Source organism: Rana temporaria, chromosome 1 (genome assembly GCF_905171775.1).
Source record: "Rana temporaria chromosome 1, aRanTem1.1, whole genome shotgun sequence".
NCBI classification, from domain to species: Eukaryota; Metazoa; Chordata; class Amphibia; order Anura; family Ranidae; genus Rana; species Rana temporaria.
In genome coordinates, this window is record NC_053489.1 from 116,999,076 (window position 1) to 117,011,586 (window position 12,511).

The window sequence follows — 12,511 nt, forward strand, 5'->3', positions numbered from 1 at the left end:
TGGGTGGATGTAGTGGTCATGTTTCTAGGTGCGTGGTGTTAAAGCCTGATTCGGTTGCCAAATATGAAAATAATGGATTCAATTTTACTGTGATTCATGGCTTGGGTGATCCTAATTTTAACAATGTTTTTCTACTGTAAGAACTCAAAGTAAAAGTTTAATGGAGGTGATTTCTGGGGGTGCTGAGTTGGGATCGGTTTGAATTGGATGTTTAATGAAGTTGGGTGGAGATGCTTTTTAATACTCTAGTACAATACCACTCTATTACCCATAGAATTCAGTCAATAAATAGTTAATGCAGTAGAGTGTTGCCAGCTGCTAGTTGCCAAGTGTTACTTCCCATTGCTGCTGTTTACAATGTGTTGCAAAGAGCCCTTCGTGTCATTTCAGTGACAGGCTGAAGCATGCAAGTATACATTGCCACATGTAAACAGGTGCCAGCTTCTCAGCTAAAGTTCATGTAATCTTATCGAAGTTACTGTTAATATACGACATACTGCAACTCACATTTACATTAAACACACAAATGCGCATTAAATTCATTATTTAGTAGGAAGGGAAAGGTAACTATAATACAAAGTAGAAGAATACATTAAGTGTATCATTAAGTCATGATGAATTATGAACCTGTTCAGAAACCACCAAAGTCCAAACTGTATAAGATGTAGTGCACGGTGTTATAAGAACTGAAAGCTAAAGATTTAAATGCATACAATGAGCACAGCCTGATCCGAACTTATTTCTGAAGTTTAGTTTAAAAAAAAAAATGTGTTAAACAACTTCAGTTACATTACTTACCTATAATGAAGAATGTTTCATGTTGTACAGGCTGATGGAATTTGTAGAAATCTTCACTGCAGGATTGCCTGTCCTCTTCCTGCTGTTGAACTCCTAGAGCTGTGGGGGATAACAGCTTTGGGTCTCCCGGTTCAGCTGCACTAAAGAGGATCTGATGGGGACATGCTCCTTCCTATCATTGAAAAAAGTTCTTTCACTGCCTGTAACATGATCTGTGAATAGGGAAGAGTCTAATCAGTCACAGGATTCTCTCCCCTATTCTCAAATCATGTTACAGACAGTATAATCAGTGAAAGAACTTTGCTCAATAACGGGGAGGGCAGGAAGGGCATGTACCAATCAGATCATTTTTAGAAACTGAGTCCAGTGGCCGAACTGGAAATTCAGGTGCAGGAAGAGGACAGGACAGCCCTGCAGTGAAGATTTCTACAGAATTCATCAGGCTCTGCATCATGGGACATATGTACTTCATTACAGGTAAGTAATGTAGCTAAAGCTGTAGAGATTTTTTTTTTTTAACTAGTCTTCAACTTTAAAGCAAGTGTCACCCCCCAGGCAAAAACACACTCTTTTTTTGCACAGTTAGCATAATCACTGAGCAAAAAACTATAGTCTTTTAAATTCTCTTTCTGTAATGCCATGAATTACTTGTGGCTACCTTTCATTGCGAATGCTAGAATCATAGGACTAATAATAGGAAAGGTCAGGGAATGTCACTTCCAGTATCGAAGTCAATAATGAAACATGTCTCTGCCCACCACTCACTTCATTACCTGATGGGGGAGATGCGTCACGGGAAGGCAAACGACAGCAATAAAACATGGTATTTATAATGTTCATTTTAGAAACTACATAGAAAAGAAATGCAGAAGCACTGCTAGAAGTACCAATAAGAATTTTGTGTTCATATTGCCTTTAGGTGTTACTGTAATGCACCAGTTCAATCCACTCCTTGTTGCCAGAAGCTGGTAATCTGGGCCTCTCTCCTTGTGATGCAGTGGAGCCATTCCAAAACAGACCCACTACATGATCTTTGCTGTCTCTCACATACAAAAGCCTGATGTAAATAATCTAAGCACTAAAAAGTTTCCTGATCACTGAACCAATTTAAACCTGCTTTAAAAGTTTGTGTTTGGCAAGTAACACAGCAAATAGACAGAAAGGTGGTGAGACAGTACAGATTTCGAGATGTTCACCCCCTGTGGCCCAGTTAGGTACTGTCTGGATTCTGGCTTCAGTGAATACCAGACAACTCATGCAAACTGGGCAATCTTTCAGATTCTAGAGCAGTGCTGGCAGGGCCGATCCTAGAGTCACAGGCGCCTGGGTGCAGAAATATTTCTATAAAACTTGCGGCGCTTTACCGCTGATGCCCCCTACACTGTCAGTGTGAAAGGGCTCTTGGTGCATCTCATTATACATCACATCTGTAGATGGACTACTGAGGCACAGGAGTGGGCAGGGGCTGTGTATCCTATGCAATCTATCATGCCATAAAACATCTAGAGCAGGGACAGCCCAGAGCACATGTAAAGGGATGCTGGGGATGCCATCCCCCAGCACACAGCACACTGAACACTGTGACTTACCTCAGTTCTCTCTCTATAATGCCCGAGTTAGAGATAGGAGGGGGAGGCATTCCAACTGGAGTTGGTGGAGACAGAGCGGGATCCAAGACTCCCAGTGTGAGGAATTCATTCCTGCACATCAGCACTCAGCAGCCACTGAAAACTAGAACCCTCGTGTCAGAAAGAGGAGTGGCCCCTCCCCTGAGCACTGCCAAGCTGGACGGACTGCCCTATGCTAACACATCAGTTCTGGATGGACACAAACAAGGAGAGAAGGAGGGAGGGGAGAAATCTGGCATTTGGAAGCCCCCACCTCTGCAGGCGCCTGGGTGCAAAGCACCCTGTGCACCCTGCCTAGGATCGGCCCTGAGTGCTGGTCTTTGCTGGGTAGCAATTGTTGATCACTGATTAGTTTAATTTGTTGACTTGCTTTGCCCTTTAATTCCCGATTTCTCACCTATGCGTGGGTGATGTTTGACTAGCCATAGGAATGTTTCTGTGTGCCATTCAAGACCTGCGGCATGTGTAAGCATGCACAAGATCAAGGAAACGCCACCAGAAGGATGGCTGTAAAAATTAAGCCAACTCCTGATTATGGGAGATTCAGCATGGACATGTGGGTTGGTATGTGAGGCCGGAGAATGGGATATTAGGAATGCTTTTTGCAGGCAAGGAAAAATTCTCTCTTTAAGTTTTTGTGTAAAATGTATCTCTTTAAACAAAAAAACAAAAGCTAGTATATTTTGCAAGCAGCTAAACATTCATGTGTATACGTGCAACAATTTCCATTCACCTGTGCTACGGCCAAGTGCGATCTTTAGTAAGCAAATCTTCTGCACATCTCTAGTTGTCTGCACTTTCTACCTCCTATCAATGACACATGTTCCGAACTGCTGTTTGCTTCATATGGCTTACTGGACATTGTACCTCATTATTTCGTGTTGCAAATATGCTTAAAAATGTTAAACAGAGAATAGACTGTGCTTTGGTGGGTCACAGCTTAAAAAGAGCCTACCTGTACTTCAAAAGCTCCTTTCACCAATTTTCTATACTGTCATTGGTATTACGTCCCAACACATCTCTTTAAAGAGTGGTGCTGTTAGAGAAAATGTTCAAATTAAATCTCTATATGAAAAACAATACCCCTTAACTGTGTGTGGTATTATTATAAGAAAATATAGACCTTTTGCATTAATCAGCAAATTATCCTTTGGTGGTAACAACCACAGCCCCAATACGACGGAGCAAGCTGTTTACTGCTGTATCTAGACATTTTTTTTTAACAAATCACATACATTTTTTTTTAGGATAGGGCATAATGGACTGATAGGATAAAATATAATAAAATGTTAATACCCTATCAGCGACAACATATCGTGAGACCACCTTCAGCTTCTAATAAAATTATCAGCAGTGAGAGACGACTGCAAAGAGGTCTGAATCACAAAATGAAGGGCTACTGTGGGAAACAGCTTAAAATTTATTTTATTTCTAGTTTCTTATAAATGTTTATTAGAAAACATATGATGTACTTGGTTAAAGCCTAGGAGACGCGAAATAAGAAACACACAAACAGCCATATCAAGTTGACTTGTGACACCAAGCCACCACTGAGAAGATCATGTTCGCGTTCTTTTGACAGAAGTCTTAAATAATAACATATCTAGGTTCTGTTTGGACCTGACTGTATACTCCAGGGATTTGATCTGAGGCCAACAGTTCTTCAGAGTGATTGAGAGAATGAAATGATCTGAAAGCACACATGTTGGCTATCTGTTCTGTCAAAGCTCAGCAGTTTACAATCTGACACGGGACTACATCACTAGCCATCAGCAATTTCGGTTATCCCAGATATCCCCACCTGTCAGCAAGTCTGCACCTGTTGTCTAAGTCGGCAAAGGCCAAACAACATCAGCCAATCGCAAAAGCTTATTCTGCTACATGGCCATAGATGGAACCTTCTCCTATGCCTCTGCAGATCAGTGCCCTTAATCTCGTAGGGTTAAAGCTGCCTGTTTTTCATACTTGACATACTGTCAATAACATGAGCCCTGGTCACTTAAACTACAGAAGGCAGTATAACGTAAGACTTTCCAGCAATGATAATGGATGTAATACTACTTTCCATATATCATATGGCTTAAAGTGCATGTCAAAGTAAAGGATAATACAATAAATACTATTTTGTTTATATTATATACCCAAAATGTCATGTATATATATATATATATATATATATATATATATATATATATATATATATATACATACACACATTTGTTTTCATAAAATGAATTAATCCCAGTGCCCTGAAAGAGGTTTTATTTATACTTTTTGCAAATTTGCTTAAGGAGGACCTTACATTCTTAATCTATATGGGCTCTCTTCTCTAACCTAAATAGCTGTTTTCCTGCCCCCAAAAAAACTGTAGGGAAAAATATAATAAATATGCTTAAGTTAGGGTTGCATAACACTCCTTCTGTCAAGATACTGGATAATATTCACATTTTACAAGAAGACACTCATTGTTCAATGCTGTAGTGTCATCTCGCAAAACTACAGCTACACTATATTCCCTGGGATCTAGTCCCAAGGATCATAACATCACCCTCTGCAGTATGGAAGCCAAGGAAAGGTAAGCATAGGTGTTCTAGCATAGGTGTGCATGCATAGGGATGCATTCTTTGCATAAGCAAAGTTTATGCCAATGCCGCGCAAACTGCCATTTTTTAGATTGGTTGTGAAAACTGGTCGTGTGTATGCTTCATAGCAGTTTTCTCGACGAGAAAACTACCTGCAAAAAAATTAGAACCTGCTCTATTTTTTCTCGTAGTTTTTCCGTCGTTCTTTTTTCGCCGCGAAAACTGCTCGTGTGTATGCTTTTCCGAGGGGAAAAAAATGCGCATGCTCAGAATCAAGTATGAGACAGGAGTGCTCGTTCTGGTAAAACTAGCGTTCGTAATGGAGATAGCACATGCGTCATGCTGTAACGGACTAAAAAGCACAAGGTTGAAAAGCGTGAATCGTCTCTCACCAAACTTTTACCAACACGAGGATCAGCAAAAGCAGCCCAAAGGGTGGTGCCATTTGAATGGAACGTCCCCTTTATAGTACCGTTGTATGTGTATTACGTCACCGTGCTTTGCTTGAGCGTTTTTTTTTTTCATGAACGTGTGTATGCAAGGCAGGCTTGAGAGAAATCACATAAAAAAAATTTGTATGTGGCATAAGTGTATTTATTAACTTTTTTATTCTACAGGCTTTTTACATTGGCTTTTTACATTGGCAGTGCCAACAAGCATACAATTTAAAATGCCTACAAGCATTTTACATTGATGGAGGGAGCTGAAAGTGCAAACCACTTAAAGTTGGTTTCTGGTCAAACCCCACCTACTTTTAAAAAAGGTTCCTCATCCCTTCTAACATCTATTTTAACTAACCCATGTAAGAAAAAAATCTGTGGGCCAAATTCTCAAAAAACCTGCTTAACTTAACTTTCAGCAGTTAAGTTACGCAGGCGTTAAATTTCTACCTAAGTGCCCGATCCACAAAGCACTTACCTAGAAATTACACGCCGTGTAACCTAAGTGCCTCCGTCGCAAGGCGGTCGTCTGCTCGAGGGGGCGATTCCTATTCAAATGAGGCGCGCTCCCGCGCCGGACGTACTGCGAATGCGTGTGACATCATTTTTCCCGACGGGCAGCGCGCGAACGTAATTTACGCCGGGCTTTGTGGATTGCGACGGGACAATAAAGTTGCGACGGGTAAAAAAAAAGTTACGTGCCAAAAAAAAAAAATCTAAATTAAAAAAAAAACGCGGCGATCGAAAAAAAGGTCTGGTTTTACATGGTGTACTAACTTTACACATTGTAAAACCAGCCCTAATTTTGCGCAAGCAAATCGTAACTTACGCAGAAAACACAAAGCTTAAAAGCTTTGTGGATCTGCTTAAGTACTCATTTGCATACGCTAGCCGGCATTTCGACTCGAAATGCCCCCAGCGGCAGATGCGGTACTGCATCCTAAGATTCGACAGTGTAAGTGTCTTACAGATGTCGGATCTTCTGACTATCTTTGGAAAAATCCTTCTGAGGATCAGTTCCAAAGATAGCCACAGGGATACGCAGGCTGAACAGCAGTTCAGCCTGCGTATCTCCTTTGAAGATTTGGCCCTGTATACCTACCTATTTTCAGGCCTTTACGGTCTGGTCACATGATCTCCCCCCTATGGCTGCAGGAGAATAGAGAGAGCCTTTGACAATGGCTGCTAATGCCTGAGCGGTGACGTCACCTATAGGCTTACTATGGCACATTTGTTGTTGGCCCTCCCTTCAATCCTCTGAAGCCGATGCTGGCTGACACAGGGAAGTCAATAATATGACCAGACTGGAGCGGACTGAAAATAGGTAAGTATATGGATCTTTGTTTGCACAGTCAGAATAGGTGTTGGGAGGGGGGGAGGAAATATTTCTAAGAGTAGTCAGGGCTTTACTGGAATTTTACTTTAAAATCAGTGTCTATGATTGAGCTGTTCCAACGAACCATCATTTCTGTGGTGGCCATAGTATACATTCTATTCAGTACAAGTTCACACTAAACATCAAAGACAAGTTCACTCTTTATACATCTTTCCCACATTGCTGAATGCAAGATGAAACTAGAGGTTCACCTATAAGAACCCAAAACTTTCAAATATTTCTGTAAGATTGTGTGGTCAAGTGCCTTATCAAGAATAGTCCTTGTGGACCAAGACTGAAAACGAGGACTGCAAACCACAGTAAGAACAACAATTACTCTGGGTAAAGGGCTTCACTAATCTGAAAACATGACTAGAAATGTGTTTAAAATTTGCAGATTTGGGAACGTCTAATTAGATCATTTACACAAGGATAAAATGACCGCAATACTTCAAGATATATGTCAAAATGACAGCAATAAAGTACAGATACAGAAAACAGAATGAATACACGCAGCAAGTAAAGCAAAAGCTAACATCACAATGTTTAAACTGAAATTAATTCAGCTTGGCAAAACTAGTAATTGGTTTTTAATGTTTTTTTCTCTGTATTTTTGTGTTGTATTGATTTTGAGGTTAGCTAATTGGACCCATAGAGCAGTTGAGCAGTTGAGCTTCATTACTCTTGCAAAATTTGTAACATGTACAGTAAATGCGAAGTATGTTGTGAAGGAATAAAAAATATCCAAAATACACAAACTAAAGGGTACACAAGATAAATACTGTGAATTAAACAGATAAGGTAAAATGTGTGTGCAGTCACATACAGTAGGTGGGAACTGAGCATGCTGTTTATCAGAGTTTCCACTTTGAAGGGAAATTTCCTAGCTATGCATACGGTGCTGCCCAAGGAAAATTGCTTGATAATGGAAACTTCTGATTACCGAATGCAAGTGGCATGTTCCATTTACAAGTATACAGGGCAGTGCTTGTGTTTGTCAGTAGTAACCAGTCACACCACTGTGCTCTTTCCATCCCAGAATAAAGCTGGGTATAAACAAGCAAAAATTTGTTAGAAAGTTTTCCCTTAAGAATACACATTTAATTTTCTAATCCTTAGTCAGATGAGAAAATTCAAAGGAGCAGGATGGAAATGTTTTTCTTGAACGAATGAATTTCAAACAGTTTATCTGGTTTTCATTGGGGACAGTCCATTTGTTCTAAAATCAAGTGTTAAAACCAAGTACTTTTGAATGATATTCAACAAGTCTTTAAACACTGTTAGAATTTTCGTATGAAATTTGGAACAAACGTTCATTCAATAATCTACTAGTGTATAGCCAGCTTAATCTAGAACATGACTAATTGTTATAGGGTAACACAAGATCTGATTTGCGCCATCATTTTAGTACTCAGCACCTACAAAGAGGACGAAAAAGATAATTATCTCCTTATTGGGTTATTTTTACGGGGTATATGACATTTAGCAGTATAACCCTCCTAACTTTCTGTGGTGTAGCTTAATTAAAAACAAGACATTTCTCAAGCTTCACATAGCATGTTTTCTGAGCTGAACACATATCTACATGTTAAAACTAAATTGGTGTAAGCTATCAAATGTATTATTAATTATTTAAGCTCTCTAGCTCTTGCATCGTAACTACAGTGCTAAGCTTCAACAACCAAACACCAGGTGCCCCAGTGATTTGTATACTATGGGAAGGAAGCATTAATGAAGTGAAATAAATCATTACTAATGATATCATGTAGTAACAGCTCCCTAGTCGGACTTCATTCCTTATGTGGTCCTAGACTAAACAGCAGTCCAATAGTTGCAGAGCCATAGGAAAGGCAATGTACTCCACAAGGTACAAGACTGGTGGTAGGACATGTGAAAAATAACAGTCATTAAGCAGTATACATTAGAAAGATTATTATAGTAGAAGAATGGTCAATTAATTATTGTGCCACAGATCGTAACAATGCAAGCACAAGATATCTATTGTTTTGTTTGTCGGGTACTAAGATAAAAATACAATCTATTCATATGTCAAACACGTTTTATTACTGGCAGGCTTTACATCTAGGCAATGAGTTTCCTTAACATGTCACTAAACCTAAATGGCAAATTTATAAAACTAACAAAATAATATATCTGACATAATAATAGGATTCCCAAATATGTGTGAAGATGTTCATGTACAAAATTATTTCTACTTGACATTGTACATACATTTTCTATGCAGCAAAGTGAAGCTACACATGCTCTATTATCTACCATTATAAGTTGTACAGGGCTACTTGGAACACAACAGGATAATCAATATGAAAATGTGTATGGGGCCTTAATGAAAAGCGGCCTGTAACAAATTCCTTTGTGTCTAACACTCAACAACATGACAAATCCTTTATGGAAGTTAAAGGGATTGTTTATCCTTTGAAATACACATTTACAAGGTCCAAGTTTCTAATCTTTGCTACTTTTGTCCCACAGGAAATTACAAATGAGAAATATGCAAAATCTGACTGCTTTCTGAAAAAAATAACTGCCTGGCTGTCTTTTGCTTCAGTGCTTTTTGAGCCTTTGACCTGACACAAGAAGGTATATTAGGAGCCCTAATTTCACTATGACTTTATTTTGCCGCATGCTGGCTCCAAGTTAAAGAGGGGGTTCACCCAAAAATAAATTTTCAACATTACATTCAGCCGAGTTGTCCTAATGACAATCGGCTGTTTTTCTCCCCGTACATACCATATTTCACCGCCGCTTCTGGGTATGTCTTCTGTGGGACTGGGCGTTCCTATCTGATTGACAGGCTTCCGACCGTCGCATACAGCGCATCACGAGTTGCCGAAAGAAGCCGAACGTCGGTGCGGCTCTATACAGCACCTGCGCACCGACGTTCGGCTTCTTTCGGCAACTCGTGACGCATAGTATGCGACGGTCGGAAGCCTGTCAATCAGATAGGAACGCCCAGTCCCGCAGAAGACATACCCGGAAGCGGCGGTGAAAATACGGTATGTACGAAAAAAAAAAAAAAAAAACAGCCGATTGTCATTAGGACAACTCGGCTGAATGTAATGTTAAAAATTTATTTTTTGGGTGAACCTCCACTTTAATGAATGAAAGTGTTGAGATAACAGACTTTGGAAACTGTTCTAGTAGGTAGAATTTTCAACAAGGATAGCAGCATTGGTCAGTATTTTATTTATATATACATATATGTGTATATATATATATATATATATATATATATATATATATATATATATATGTATATATATATATATATATATATATATATATATATCAATTTAATAACCATTATATCAATAATATATTTTATTTGTTTGTTATAAATATGATTTTATGTGGATATGTTATTTACAATAAAAAATACTTTTTTGTTACATACGTATATATATATATATATATATATATATATATATATATATATATATATATATATATATATATATATACTTCACTTATACTATGCATTTCTACTACATTATTGAACAACTGGGTATCTTCCCCATTAAAAAAAAAACAGATTTCATTTTTAATTAAAAATTACCTGAGATTCTCAAACATTAATTATACATATGTGTCACTTAAGTGTTTATTGCCATAGTAACAGGATCGGGAAGATGGTTACTATAGGCATATAGTACCATATGGGGGTTCTAGCAGTCTCACATTATATCCTTTTTGCATAATGCTGATTAAATGTAACCCGCAACATTATTCCTGTCGTTGTGCAGTAATTGTGTGGTTGCACGTTAAAATTTCACATGACAACTATACTTATTAAGGTCTGATGGATGACTCATATCGTAATGCAATTAATATATGCTATAACACATCTATTAATGTATGCTATAACACATCTATTACTTATTATAAAAATGCCAAGAGCAATGGTGTGTTCCAAGCCCTATTAACCAACTCAGCTTTCAGTGTCTTAAACTGGCCATATAAACTATGGCCCATCTGTATGATCATAATAAAGTAACAAATGCTCATTCTCACCCTGTTGATGTGACTTGGTGGCGATCCTGTTATGGTACTCTTATACAGAGATAACAATGGGTCAACAATGTGTTTCCCCACCACAAGAAAACATCAGAACTGCTTTTTAAGGATCTGTGTTGATGCACTTCATGTACATGTCTATGGCATAAGTTTGAGATGCTTCTGAGATCATTCAGAATTGATTGATAGATGCGATGGTCCTGTTGTTGATTTCCTTCCAACCTGTATTTGACCTGCTTTAAGCATTGCTTTGCATTGCCATAGACATGTATGGCAACGCAAAGGCATACACTGTTCATGTTCCAGAAAAATGTTGCCGATATGATCAGTAAATTATTACGGTCATGTGCATGTAGCCTTATGGTAGTTACATAGTAAACATTTTTTATAGAGGTCTAAACATCAGACCAAAAAGAGGGACAACACAAAGCTATCATCTTCTAACACAAATGAAATTGCCTTTGGCAATCTTTTGGTCTGTAGCATAATAACTTAAAATATAATGACTTTGTCCTCACATCCTTTGAATATTTGATGACTCTGATCAAAGCAAAAGAGGAATACATCCTAAAGTGTATCACAATTTATTTTTCTTCAGGCATCTGTACATTTGATAACTATTGATTACACTATTGAGAGCTATAGTCCCAATACTTCAAAGATATTGTCTAAAAGTGGAATTCAGGAAAATATAAACACATTAGCTGTTTGTTTAGGCCTTGTGCACACTGCTTCTCCTAAACGAATGTTTAGGAGCTTTTGGCATTTTTTGTCAAAGCCCCTGAACCCAACTCAATAAAAGCCTATGGGGCAGATCCTCAAAGAAATTATGCGGCGTATCTCTTGATACGCCGCGAAATTTCCAAATTTTGCGCATTGTATCTTTGTTTTGGTATCCACAAAACAAGATACAACGGCATCTGTGTTAGATCCGACAGGCGTAGGTCTTCGTACACCGTCGGATCTTAGATGCAATTTTTCGGCGTCCGCTAGGTGGCGTTCCTGTCGTAATCCACGCCGAGTATGCAAATTAGCTATTTCCGACGATCCACGAACGTACGACCGGCCGTCGCATTTTTTTACGTTGTTTCCGTTCGGCTTTTTCCGGCATATAGTTAAAGCTGCTATATGGTGGCGTACTCAATGTTAAGTATGGCCGTCGTTCCCGCGTATAATTTTGAAAATTTTACGTCGTTTGCGTAAGTCGTCCGTGAATGGGGCTGGACGCCATTTACGTTCACGTTGAAAACAATGACGTCCTTGCGACGTCATTTGGAGCAATGCACCCTGGGAGTTTTTACGGACGGCGCATGCGCAGTTCGTTCGGCGCGGGGACGCACTTCATTTAAATGAAACACGCCCCCTACCCGCCCAATTTTAATTCCGCGCCCTTATGCCGCGAGAGATACACTACGTCACCGTAACTTATGGCGCAAATTCGTTGAGGATTCAAACCAAAGCAAAGTAAGTTACAGCGGCGTAGCGTATCTTACATCTGCGCCGGGCGCAGCGTATGTATGTGGATCTGCCCTTATGTGTTCATGCAGACGTAGGCAGAAGCAGCAGAGTTTAGAAGCAGTCAAAGCTCTTTCTCCTGAACGCAATTCTGCTGTGGGAGAGAAGCTTTTGGGTATAAAAAATGCTAAACACGTC

The 12,511-nt window shown here is 39.1% G+C and overlaps 1 protein-coding gene across 16 annotated transcripts in view; it reads right to left on the reverse strand.

Annotated features, from left to right (window-relative positions):
• Positions 1-12,511, reverse strand: part of MEF2C (myocyte enhancer factor 2C) — a 375,780-nt gene that overhangs the window by 67,192 nt on the left and 296,077 nt on the right. The window contains exon 1 of one of the 16 annotated variants that reach the window (XM_040342017.1): positions 799-949. The exons of the other annotated variants lie outside the window; for them this stretch is intronic. The gene's annotated coding sequence lies outside the window, so the exon portion shown is untranslated. Of the gene's footprint in view, positions 1-798; positions 950-12,511 lie in introns of those variants that run through there. 16 annotated transcript variants of the gene reach the window in all.